General features: G+C 41.3%; 1 long non-coding RNA gene across 1 annotated transcript; it reads right to left on the bottom strand.

Annotated features, from left to right (window-relative positions):
* Window positions 1-8990: 8990 nt before the first annotated feature.
* LOC111092261 lies at window positions 8991-11031 on the bottom strand. The gene is made up of 3 exons (XR_005377363.1): window positions 10792-11031; window positions 10292-10422; window positions 8991-9234 (listed from the first exon to the last, which is right to left on the bottom strand). It is a non-coding gene; the product is annotated as an uncharacterized LOC111092261 (long non-coding RNA).
* Window positions 11032-13947: the final 2916 nt, after the last annotated feature.

A 13947-nucleotide genomic window follows, 5' to 3' on the forward strand; every position in this document is an offset into this window, starting at 1 on the left:
ACAGAAATGACAGAGGATGCCTTCTGTAGCTAGGTCACAAAAAGCAGTATGGCCTCCACCTGGCTCCTTCTTGGACTGCCTACTCTGGGAAAAGGCAGCCACCGTGTCATAACTATAAAGCAATTCATTGAGAAGTCTTCACGGGAGAGTCTGAAGGTTCCTGTCCACAACCAGGGCTATGTGAGTGTGCCATCTTGGAAATGGATCTTCCAGCCCAATTCAAGCCTTCAGAGGACGAAAGCCCCAGCTATACCCTGCTGTAGCCTTCAGCAAGACCTGAGGCCAGAATTTGGAAGTTATATAGCAATAGGTAACTAGTATATCACTGAGATTGAAATAGGGAACAGCTCCACAACCTTCCAGAAGAATTTACATATATATATATATTTTTTTTTTACAAATAAATATATTTATTTATATATTTTACAAATAAATTTATTTATTTATTTATTTTTTAAGATTTCATTTATTTAACTGACAGAGAGAGAACACAAGTAGGCAGAGTGGTAGGCAGGAGAGGGAGAGGCAGGCTCCTGGCCACACAGGGTTTGATGTGGGGCTCTATCCCAGGACCCTGGGATCATGACCTGAGCTGAGGGCAGATGTTTAACCAACTGAGCCACCCAGGCACCCCGAGTTTCTATATTCTAAAGAAGATTGTTTTAAACTCAAATCTGTAAGTGATAAATTTCTGAAAACAGGAAAAAAGTAGTGAAAGATTCAAGGCAGGAGTAAGGAGATAATTTTTCTGTGCATTTGTGTATTTTGAAAAGTAGGAGAGAGTATAAAATGCTAATATACAGTTAAGTAGGTCCTATATAACCCACCTTCAGATCAAACCTCTCCTAAGTCTGTACTTCTTGTCAGTGTTTATTTAAAAAAATATTCACTGAAGCAGACAATCATATTAGATTAAAAATAGCCACTTCTGGGGAAAGCCAGTTAGGCCATAGACCACCAGGTGGGGAGGAAGCCCAAGCTAGCCATCTGGTAAAGTACTGGAAAAGAGAGAGATGCCTGACGAGCCCCTAGCTGTTCCAGCCAGCTGAGGTGCTGGACATGCAAGTAGGCAAGCCATCTTGGACATCCGGTCCAGTCAATCCTTCAGCCAACTCCAGCCTCAGCTGCCATTTCATTGCAACTATATAAGAAACCTGAGAGGTGCCTGGGTGGCTCAGTGGTTGAGCGTCTCCCTTTGACTCAGGTCATGATCCTGAGGTACTGGGATCGAGACCTGCATCAGGCTACCCGCAGGGAACCTGCTTCTCCCTCTGACTATGTCTCTACTTTTCTCTGTGTCTCTCATGAATAAATTTAAAAATCTTTAAAAAATAAATAAACCTGAGCAAGATCCTTCCCTCTGAGTTTAGCCAGCCAACAGAACTGAGGGAGATAATGAAACAGCTGCTTTAAGTCACTAAGTTGTGGAATGGTTTGTTCTGCAGGAAAAGAATTGGAACAATTAAAGAGGGAATTGAGGGCACCTGTGTGGCTCAGTGGTTGAGCATCTGCCTTAGGCTCAGAGTGATATTGGGGTCCTGGGGTGGAGTCTGGCATCGGGCTCCCTGCAGGGAGCCTGCTTCTCCCTCTGCCTGTGTCTCTCTCTGCCTCTCTTTCTGTGTCTCTCATGAATAAATAAATAAAATCTTAAAAAGAAAAAGAGGGAATTGATCAGGGAACACTAGGTTATATTAATGCAGGTAATCATTAGTTTGTAATGGAGCCACTTCTGGTGGTATGACTTTCTCTAGCTCAGCTTCTCAGGTTCAGGAGTAGGGGAATAAATGGTAGGGCTGGGAAAGATTATTATTTTGCCACAGGGCACGAAGAAACAGCAAACACCCATGGGATGATAAATGGGCATGTAATGTAACTGAGTTTGATTTAAAAAGGAGACAAGGAATCCAGAACATGGAGATGTAGCTCCCGAAGTCTTGTTGTCTAGGGCCAGAGTTGCCCAAAGAATTAAGCTATTAAAAAAAAAAAAAAAACCCAAAGCTAATGATTAACTACTAGCATTTTCTCCTGCTAACTCTTGGCCACCTCATTTCATTCATATGTTTCTGTCTTCCACTGTAATAACTTAGGGACTGAGTTATTCCAATGACGTTTAATAGGGCAATGGCCATCTTGCTCTTTTGAACATCCTGCCTTATGCTTCAAACAGGTCTTCAATAAAAGTTTGTAGTTCTGGGGAACCTGGGTGGCACAGTCAGTCAAGTGTCTGACTCTTGGTTTTGGCTCAAGTCTGACCTCGAGGTGATGAGATGGAGCCCCACATTGGCCTCTGCACTCAGCATGGAGTCAGCTTGAGATTTTCTATGCCTTTCTTTCTCTGGCCCTCTCACCACACCACACCACACCCTGAGCTCGCTCCTTAAAATAAATAAATGAATCTTAATAAATACAGAAAATCTGTAGTGCTGTAAATTTAGTTTTTATTTTTTATTTTTTTAGATTTTATTTATTTATTAATGAGAAACAGAAAGATAGAGAGGCAGAGACACAGACACAGCAGGCTCCATGCAGGAGCCCGACGTGGGACTCGATTCCAGGTCTGCAGGATCACACCCTGGGCTGAAGGCGGCGCTAAACCGCTGAGCCACCCGGTCTGCCCAAACTTCGTTTTTAAAAAGAAACATCAAATCCTCTTATCTTAACATTTTTCTTGATATGAAGCAGAGTGCTGGAAGCATTTAAAACGACTTGAGGAGCACCTAGCTGGCTCAGTCAGTGGAGCCTGTGACTCTTGATCTCAGGGTCGTGAGTTTGAGCCCCACTTTGGGTGTGGTGTCTACTTAAACAAACAAACGAACAAACAAAAAAACACTGGAAATATGCTTCCTATCATTGTCTTTATTCTTTTTGATGATTTCTTTTGGTCAGGTCAATCTCTTCATTCTTGGGGTAGCTCTTGACCTTGGTAAGGCTTCCAATGGCAGGTACTTCAGACTCAGATATTAGGTATTGACCATTTAATAATGAAAATGCTTATTCTTCAGGGATGTAGGGTAAGGCAGGATGGTTTTTTGTTTTGTTTTGTTTTGTTTTTCCAATACAAGCTTTTGGCAGGGCCTGTGGTTGGCAACAAAATGATATTTCAGACATTAGAGAAAGGACTTAGGAACTGAGTGTTCCCTAGGCTTATCAAGTGAATGGTTTCTGCTACACAGTCAAGAAAGGATTTATTTTCAGAAAGCAGGTACATGCTATTAAGAGAGTTAATAGGACAAAAGTTTATTCTCCTGACTTATACCACCTGCTATTTTGAGGCTATTCTACTTGGAGGACAAAATGTGAGACGCATTGTCTGGAGTTTCCATAGAAGCAGTCTCAGTGTTTGCTGATAAGTTATAAATGCTACTACAACCACTCCCAAACCATTAAAACAGGCCTGAACCCATCCTGTCTGGTAAGTAGCTGATATTTCACAAAACAAAAGTGAGAAAAGCAAATGCAGATAGAACCCAAGATTTCAACCCATGACTATATCGACTGGGCATAGAATAGGAAACACCGATGTCTACAAAGTTGGTTTTTAACCTCAATATCTAGAAACTCTCAAAAGATTTTGAGCAGAGACAATCAAGTGTGAATACCCTACTATGTCTACCAAAGCCCAAGAATTTAGGGATAGGAAAACTGGCTTTCATTTCCCTAAAAAGGTAAAAGAAAAGGCTATTTACTACATACCTTGAAAAAATGTTTAGATGACTTAGTATCTTGAAAACTGAAGCAGCTATAATCCTATAATCTCATATAAAATGAATATGTAAGATATTTTATGAATTTATCATTAAACTTAAAAGACTTTTTTTTTAAGATTTTGTTTATTAATTCATGAGAGACACAGAGAGAGGCAGAGACATAGGCACAGAGAGAAGCAAGCTCCCCACAAAGAGCATGATGTGGGACTCTAACCTGGATCCCAGGATCTCCCCAGAGCCAGAGGCAGATACTCAACTGAGTATCCCCGCTGACCCACTCAGGCGGCCTGAAGACATTTTTTTTTTTTTAAGAACACTTCAGGGGTGGTTGGTTTGCTCAGTGGGTAGAGTATGTAATCCTTGGTCACAAGGTTGTGAGTTTAAGCCTCGTGTAGGGCCCTGGAGCAAATTAAAAAAATAAAAATAAAAAAAATAACACCTTAAAGAGGGACCATATATCTTCCACATGTATTTCCTGAATAGCTTTAATCCTTTTGTTATTGAAGAAAGTGGCATTGTGAAGTTAAAATGGGTAGATTTTTATACTAATAAGCATAATATAGATAACTATTTTTGGAAGGTAAAAATCTTTATTAAGTTAAATAAATTTTAAAAGTTATGAACTAGGATGCCTAGGTGGCTCAGCGATCGAGTGCCTGCCTTTGGCTCAGGGCATGATGCCGGGATCCAGGATCCAGTCCCACATTGAGCTCCCTGCTTGGAACCTGCTTCTGTCTCTGCCTAGGTCTCTGCTTCTCTCTGTGTGTGTCTCTCATGAATAAATAAATAAAATCTTTAAAAAAATAAAAATAAATAAAAGTTTTGAACTAAGTGTAGGGATTCCTGAGTAGCTCAGTCGGTTAAGCATTGGACTCTTGGTTTCAGCTTAGGTCTTGATCGCAGGGTCCTGGGATCAAGCCCACTCACCCCCACACTGGGCCTGGGGACAACTTAAAAAAAAAGTTATGGACCAAGTATTCAAATAAACTCTTACCTAATTACCTTTCCATTTATTTGATCAATAGCTTTTTTGAATACATCATGTTGCAATTGTTTAAATTCTAAGCTGTGATTAATATTTAATACAAATAGCTATTCTTTGAGCAACTGAGCCTGGTAATGGGAGGACATTATTCCCAGATAATCAAGTCGTATAGAATCTCTAAGTCCAAAAGAAAGATTTGTGTACAGTGAGAATGGGGAAAATTAACAAGGCAGGAAACAACAAATGTTGGAGAGGATGCGGAGAAAAGGGAACCCTCTTACACTGTTGGTGGGAATGTGAACTGGTGCAGCCACTCTGGAAAACTGTGTGTAGGTTCCTCAAAGAACCTGCCCTACGACCCAGCAATTGCACTGTTGGGGATTTACCCCAAAGATTCAGATGCAATGAAACGCCAGGGACACCTGCACCCCGATGTTTCTAGCAGCAATGTCCACAATAGCCAAACTGTGGAAGGAGCCTCGGTGTCCATCGAAAGATGAATGGATAAAGAAGATGTGGTTTGTGTATACAATGGAATATTACTCAGCCATTAGAAATGACAAATACCCACCATTTGCTTCAACGTGGATGGAACTGGAAGGTATTATGCTGAGTGAAGTCAATCGAAGAAGGACAAACAGTGTATGTTTTCATTCATTTGGGGAATATAAATAATAGTGAAAGGGAATATAAGGGAAGGGAGAAGAAAAGACTCCTAACTCGGGGAAACGTACTAGGGGTGGTGCAAGGGGAGGAGGGCAGGGGGGTGGGGGTGAATGGGTGACGGGCACTGAGGGGGGCACCAATAAAAAAGTTAATTTATTTAAAAAAATAAAAAAAATAAAGATTTGTGTAGGTGAAAATGACATGATATGATAAAATTTAGTTTAACCTAACTTCTCCTTGACTTATGAAATTTGTGGAATTTATCTCTGTATTTGTGATTTCTGCACCCAGCTTTTATTTTCTTTTTTATTTTTAAGATTTTATTTATTTATTCATGAGAGACACAAAGACAGAGAAGCTCCATGCAGGAGCCCCGATGCGGGACTCATCCCAGGACTCCAGGATCACGCCCTGGGCCGAAGGCAGACGCCCAACCGCTGAGCCACCCAGGCGTCCCTATTTCTAATTTTTTTAAAAGATTTTATTTGAGAGACAGTAAGAGAGAGCACAAGCAGGGAGGAGGGGCAGAAGGAAGAAGCAGACCCCGAGGAGTAGGGAGCCCAATGCAGCATTTCATCCCAGGACCCTGAGACCTTACCAGAGCGGAAGGCAGACACTTAACCAACTGAGCTTCCTAGGCTCCCCTGCATTCAGCTTTTACCAATTTTTTAGAGAGATCACCAAACCCACATTTTCACAACATCGCTGGTGGGTTGTAAATATTACTGTCACTGCTTGCTAGCTGTGGAAATTGTGTAAGAAATTCTCAGGGATTTATCAAAGTTCTTTGCAAATGTGGTGCGAGAAAAAGTAAATGAAATTGGAACCAAAGATGTTGAATATAGTGTTGGTGTTTGTTATTTACCTTCTATGCAAATAGTTTCCCGCTTTTGGTTTGCTTTCCTGAGTCATTATGAAAAGCAACCACACACGGGTAGGGGGTGGATTATCAGCTGGCCTCTGCCGGTGGGGGGGGGGGGTGGAGGCCGGCGGTGCGGCAATGAAAGAATTCACCCAAAACAGAGCAAAGGAGATAAGATAGAGGTTTACTGAATACACTGCAAGAGGCTTGGGGGGGGGGGGGGGGGGCGTGGGGGAGTGTGTGTGGGGTGTCTGGACAGCAAAGGAGAGATCTGCTAGGAGACAGTGGTGAGGATGTTTTGAGGTGGGTCGCCTTATGGGCCTGTTACATTCAGTCCGTGGGTCACTGTGGGCCCTTCTATCTCACCTAGGTCTCCGTTGCTCAGGCTTGTTGCCTAAAATTGCCCCTCTATAGGGGAAGCAATTTATTTAAGAGACAACCCTATGATTTTAGGTGTCCATGTCATTTTTTGATGACTCCTATTGGCACCACCTCGAAGTCTAGTTGGTGTTTCACCATCTAGAGCTCCTGAAAATACATGATCTAATCCAAGAACAAGAGATGAATCACAGACACTGAAAGCCTACAAAATGACATATTCCTTGGGTTTTAGTCCACCCTGGCTAGACTGCGGTGAGCCTTGCTATTCAAAGCCTTACAACTCAAAGAGCACTTGCTTACTCAAAAAGATTGGTAGCATTAGCATCCACCTTCCCCCTTAGTTTGTTCGAAATTCAGAATTTCAGGCCCCAGAGCTACTGTATCAGAATCTGCACTTTATCAAGATCCTTGGCGATTCAATTCGCATTTGAGAGTCCCTGATCTAGGTTCTAGATTCTAGGGTACCCCATTATTGTATTTAATTTCCACGAATTATCCAAAAGACCCAGGACACCTCTCTCCCTCTTCCTTCTACCCATTTCTCTTCTGTTCTCTTTCTCTTCCTTCTGGTTCTTAGTCTCTCTCTCTCTCTCTCTCTCTCTTTCCTCCCAGTTTTCTTCCTCTACTTTTTCTCCTCTCTCTCATCTATAGAACATATGCAAGGAAAACAGAGACTTCCAACTCATACATTTTTATGTATATTTGCAAAGCCAAATGACTCCGCCCACACAGAGCATAAATCTGTAAAGTAGCTGAAAGTGGGGCACAGAAAGTTGGTGGTGATCCTTTTCTCTGCTGAGTTGGAGCAGAGCCAGGAGGGGAGATACAGGTGGATGTGGGAAGGTGTGGATGGCCTCCCTCCTCTGCTAGCCTGAGGTCAGTCACTGAGTTCTCATAACTTGCTACATTTACTGAACAGGAGGCAAAGCATCAGGACTCTGCCCTTACTTTCTTTCGTTACTATTTTATTTTGAAATAATTTCAAACTTAAAGAAAATTGCAAAAATAATGCAATGAACTTTTATATATCCTTTATCCAGATTCCCTTTTTTTTTAAAGGTAAGCTCTACACCCCCTCCTGAACATGGGGCTTGAATTTACAATCCCAAGATTAAGAGTCATATACTCTACCAACTGAGCCAGCCAGGTGCCCCCAGATTCACCCTTTTTACCATTTTACAACATTTGCTATGCTTTCTCTCTTTCTCTTTGTACATGCATACACAACACACATGAATTATTACCTCAGTAGGCTGTATCTATTCTCCCTTACGCCCACCTCCCCCCTCCTCTTCTTTTTACTGTTGGGTTGGTGAGGATCATATCATATTTTCTCAAACTTGTGATTTGAGTTTTATAATTTTTTTGGAGATTATTCATATTGATTGCCTAACAAGATGAAAGAAATTCAAAGTTTGTGATATTAAAAAGCTTGCCGGGGATCCCTGGGTGGCACAGCGGTTTGGCGCCTGCCTTTGGCTCAGGGCGCAATCCTGGAGACCCGGGATTGAATCCCACATCGGGCTCCCGGTGCATGGAGCCTGCTTCTCCCTCTGCCTGTGTCTCTGCCTCTCTTTCTCTCTCTGTGCCTATCATAAATAAATAAAAATTTTAAAAAATTAAAAAAAATAAAAAGCTTGCCTTATTCATGAATTCCACTCTTAAGAGTTCATTAGGGTTTTTCTTCTATCCCTGCTTAAAAACTCCATCATCCTTGAGAACATATAGCCACATTTAAGCTATCTTTCCAATCATTTTTTATATGTAATTTTGTTTTACATGTCTGTGGGGAGAACTGACATGGGCAACCACCTTTTGGGTTTAAGTACATGTGGGGTTTTTCTTCCAGCTGTATCGAGATAACTGACATATAACCTTTTGTATATGTAAGGTGTACAACTTGTTGATTTGATACACATCTATATTGCAAAATGATTGTCACCAGTCACCATGGCATTAGCTATAACACCACCATCCCATCACATAATTACCATTTCTTTTTTTTTTAAGATTTATTTATTTATTCATGAGAGATACAGAAGCAGAGACATAGGCAGAAGGAGAAGCAGGCTGCCTGTGGGGAGCCTGATTCAGTACTTGATCCCAGGACCCCAGGATCAAGACCTGAGCTGAAGGCAGATGCTCCATTACTGAGTCACCCAGGTGTCCCAACATAATTGTCATTTCTATGGTAGGATCTACTCTCTTAGCCACTTTCAAATACACAATACAGTACTGTTAGTTTGATTCACCCTGCTGCACATTAGGTCCCCATGTACATTCGATCTTATAACTGGAAGTTTATTCCCTTTGACTAATACCTCCCCATTTCCCACATCCCCTAGCCCCTGGTAACCACCATTCTATTCTGTTTCTCTACTCCTAATACTTTAGCATACATTTCCTAAAAACAAGAATATTATCTTATGAAATCACAGAAATTTAACATTGGTAGAATACTATTACCTAATCTACAGTCCATATTCCAGTTTTATTAATTGTCCCCAACCCCAAATGTCCTGTATAGGAATTTTTTTCTGGAGCAGGATCCAGCCCAGGAGCACATGTTACATTTGATAGTTGTATCTCTACAATTTCCTTTAGTTTGGAACATTTCCTCAGCTTTTCTTGGTCTGCCAAAGACAAAGAAAGATGAAATGACATTCTGGAACAGTATAAACCAATAATGACTTTTTCATCATAAGATTCAGATTACACATTTTAGGCTTGAATACTCCACAGGTTATTATGCTTTTCTGTCTGTGGTTTTTTTTTTTTTTTTCTAAACTACAATTAGTGAATTTTAGCAAGCTCATACAAGAAATGTTTTAACAGGATGGAGACCAAGGACTTGGTATAAAAATTTAAGATTCTCCATCCCAATACTCCTTCCCCTGTAGGCTAAAATATTTTCCATACCTTGGGTGGAAAAGCTAAAATGTTCTATGCAGTAGTGGAAATAGTCTGCCTGTTAGGTATCATCATGGACTTGGGAAATGCAAAAAATGCATGGGACCAAACTCTCAACAGACATGATTCAGCAGGGCCATGGCCCAGCACTGGCCTCTTAGGAGGTGTCTTGGGGAAGGGAATGTGAAGATTGATCAGAAACAGTAGGTATTAATTAATATTCTTTGGGCTGCTAATAACAGAAAACGGATTCTCCTTACCTTGTAAGAAAGGGAATATATAGAAATATACTAATTGGAATATACTAGAGCCTCCCTTCTCAGAAGTGTGATCCCTTGACCAATCGCATGAGCATCACCTGGCAGCTTGTCAGAACTGTGGAATCTCGGGGCACCTGGCTGGCTCAATCAGTGAAGCATGCAACTCTTAATCTCAGTGTTGTGAGCTCAAGCCCCACATTGAGTGTGGAGCCTACTTTTAAAAACATTTTTAAAAAAAGAACTACAGGGACGCCTGGGTGGCTCAGTGGTTGAGCGTCTGCCTTTGGCTCAGGGCGTGATCATGGAGTTCAGGGATCGAGTCCCACATCGGGCTTCCTGCATGGAGCCTGCTTCTCCCCCCTCTGCCTGTGTCTCTGCCTCTCTCTCTCTGTCTCTCATGAATAAATAAATAAAATCTTTAAAAAAAAAATAAAGAAAGAAAGAACTACAGATTCTCAAGCCCTACCTTGGGACCATAAAACGGTAGTCTGCAATTTAACAAGATATCCAGGTGATTTACCTGCGTGTTAAAGTGAGAGGCACTGCCATGGGGTAGGGCTAGAGACTCAAGGAGCTGGCAATAGCTGCAAACAAAGCCTCAAGATGCAAGAACCAGGGCAACTCTGGAGCTGTAGGAGCACATGACTCTTCCTGTTAGAGTTAAGAAGACATAGCACAAAGTCACAGAGATGAAAAGTACAGCATAGTCAATAATACTGTAATAATGTTGTACAGTGACAGTGACTACACTTATGGTGAGCAGTAACATATAGAACTGTCAGATCAATATATTGTACACCTGTAACTAATATAATGCTGTATGTCAACTATACTTCAATAATTTTTTTTAATTAAAAAAAAAAAAAAAGATGCAGCACAAGTGCTCCCCCACTCTGGTCTCTGAGTTCAAAATTCCCAGTTCCCAGTGAAGTAGTTTCTGTTGGTGCCCCAACCATGGCCTCTGCCTGCCTCAATGATCACCTGTGCACCATTCCCCTATATAATTACACCCTTCCATACCTTCTCTTTGTCCAGAGTTGTTCTCTGACCACTGTCTCAAGCAAGGTAAGCCAGCAGATATACAAAGTTCATGCCCCCAGAAGTAGTCCTTGTAAAATAAGAGATGAACTTGGTGGGTACATGCCTCAGCCTCCTCACACCTCAGCAGGACAGTGTGGGGTTCTACATGGCCTCTTGCGCATCTCAGGAGGATTGAGCTCCAGCTGCACACAGTGGTCACTCCTTATGTAACATGCTGGAGTCATGTACTGGCTCACAAGAGCCAATTGTTAAATTTTCAGAAATTGTGCTAGGTCACAGTCATTATTAAAATAAATTATATTGGGACGCCTGGGTAGCTCAGCAGTTGATCATCTGCCTTTGGCTCAGGTTGTGATCCCACAGTACCAGGATTGAATCCCACATCGGGCTCCCTGCATGGAGCCTGCTTCTCTCTCTGCCTCTGTCTCTGCCTCTCTCATGAGTAAATAAATAAAATCTTTAAAAAAATAAAAATAAAATAAATTATATTAGACACAAAGGTAAGGGACTCCTGGGTACCTCAGTTGGTTAAGCCTTTGGTTCAGGTCATGATCTCAGGGTCCTGGGATGGAGCCCTGCCTTGGCTCCTGGCTCAGCAAGGAGTCTGCTTTTCCCTCTCCCTCTGCCCCTCCCCTCATTTGTGTTCTCTGTCTCTCTCTCAAGTGAATAAATAAAATCTTAAAAATAAAAATAATTTTAAAAAAATTTTTAAGTAGTACTATTCAAACTCACTTCCTAATTGCTCTTGAGGCTAGTTACACTTGTTGTATTTGTATGGTGGAAAGGCTGTATAATGGTGTGCAATTGTGCATTTCATCCCAGTTCAGCATTCAGTGATATATGTTAGTAGTTGAAAAATGGCCATGGTGGGAATATTGATTCCACGGAAATTGGCAAATGCTGCAAATTAGATTTTTTTTTCCTGGAGAGCCAGTTATTAAACATTTACCATCATACCATGGATTCAACACATTCTTTATTGGCTCTTTTCTGTTCCTTGTCTCCTTCCTCACTCCTTCCTAATACTTTCTGAAGTCACCAGGCAAATAAATTACTTGCATACATATCTTAGTCTTAGATATTAGAGTTTCCTTTTGGAGAAATGCAAACTAAAACGACAGGAGAGAAAAATCTGATTTTTCCAAGCTGATACTGCTGCTCACTTCTAGACCCATTAGCTACAGTGAGGGAGTTTGAGCCTCTTAGCGTAAAGCTGCTGCCAAGTATCTACCCTTATAGACTGCAGTTTCCAAGCAATGAAGAATTTTCTTTTTTTTTTTTTTATTTATGATAGTCACAGAGAGAGAGAGAGAGAGGCAGAGACATAGGCAGAGGGAGAAGCAGGCTCCATGCACCGGGAGCCCGACGTGGGATTCGATCCCGGGTCTCCAGGATCGCGCCCTCGGCCAAAGGCAGGTGCCAAACCGCTGCGCCACCCAGGGATCCCCAAGCAACGAAGAATTGCTGTGAGCCCTGTAGTTGCTGCAAGGGAGGCCTGATGGAACTCTCAGCCTGGTGAGAATTTATTTCTAAGGAGATATTTGGGGGAAAAGAAACAGATGTGGAATTCATTAAAGAAAGGAATTGAATCTCTTACTCAGAAGGGTTCGTAAGTGTCATGCATGTGAAATTTGTGAGTTTTGGCATAGGTCAGTAGTTAGCAGACTTTTAGAAATTTTAATCCAAAAACTCGATTTTTTAAAAATTCTGGATCTAGACATAGGATTGCCAACTTTTAAGATTGCCAAATAGAACAGATAAAACATACAAAATATATATAAAAACATATAAAATATATATAAACATGTTTTAAAAGTGCCGTTTACTAGTCTTGTGTACTTGATCTCTCTATGCCTTAGTTTCCACAGTACTAAATGGTAGTTACAATCTACCATTGGTATAAGACAGAAAAAAAAATTCTAAAACAAAACAGACTACTGTCATTTCAATTTTCATGGTTATTTTAATCTTTAAAAAGTAGAAAAAATAGTATTTATTACGGGGTATCTTTTATGTGATAAATTTGGCTTCATGGAGAATTTATGACATTTCATTGTATTTCTCATTTCTCTTCTGGCTTGTGAACATATCTCTAAGGAATCATTACTCGTCCACGTTGACTTTGGGGAAATCACTCTTCTGGGCAGAGTTCTAATGTTTCATAGTATACAAAGAGGCAGTCTCTGAGGTAAGCAAAAATAAAGAAGAAAATGAATGTTTTCATGGCAGGGATGCAATGGAGATCACACTGTCCATCTTTCAGAGACTGTTCTTTCTGCTTCCCTCTGTACATCTCTTCTGCTTGTTTCTTCCTCTTCCTACTGCCTTCCCCTGTTGACTCATCTTAGACTTGCCCTGATTATTTACAACCTCCTGGCCTAAATATATAGCACTCCCCAAGGACTTCCTTCTCAGTGGCTGTTATGGGATGAACTGTGTCCCAAAAAAGATAGTTCGAGTCCAACTCCCATATCCGTGAATGTGACCTTACTTGGAAATAAGGGTCTTTGCAGATATAATCAAGTTAGAATGAGATCATGAAGTTGGCATGAATCCAATATGACCGGAATCCTCAGAAAAAAGGGAAAAAGGAACACCGAAACAGACACACCCAGAGGGAGAATGCTATGTGAGGATGGAGGCAGAGACTGGAGTGATCCATCTACAAGTCAAGGAATGTTGAGGATTGCTGGCAACACCAGAAGCGAAGAGAAAATCATGGGACAGATTCTCCCAGTGTCTTCAGAGACAGTATGATTCTGCTGGCACCTTGATTTTGCTCTTCCAGCTTTTAGAACTGTAACAGAATAAATTTCTGACTTTGTAGTGCTTTGTTACAGGAGTCCAAGGAAACGATTACAATATCCCAGCTAAAGTTGCTGAGAGAAGCTGCTGGGGTGTCTAACCCTGGTCCAGCTTTGTTTGCTTCCCAGCCTGAGGATCTATGAGTTACGTCTAATAGAGGGAAGCTGGCAGTTTAGGACCTACTGCAGAAAAGCCAGTGATTTGAAGACACAGACAGGTAAGCAGGACTCTTACCTTGAATCTTTATTGGCTTGCAACTTGGCTTTCAAAAGGGGGACAATGAACCTCAAGTTTCCCATTTCTGCAGCCATAATGAGAAGCTCTCAATAT

This window comes from Canis lupus, chromosome 24, assembly GCF_011100685.1.
Source record: "Canis lupus familiaris isolate Mischka breed German Shepherd chromosome 24, alternate assembly UU_Cfam_GSD_1.0, whole genome shotgun sequence".
Classification (NCBI taxonomy): Eukaryota; Metazoa; Chordata; class Mammalia; order Carnivora; family Canidae; genus Canis; species Canis lupus.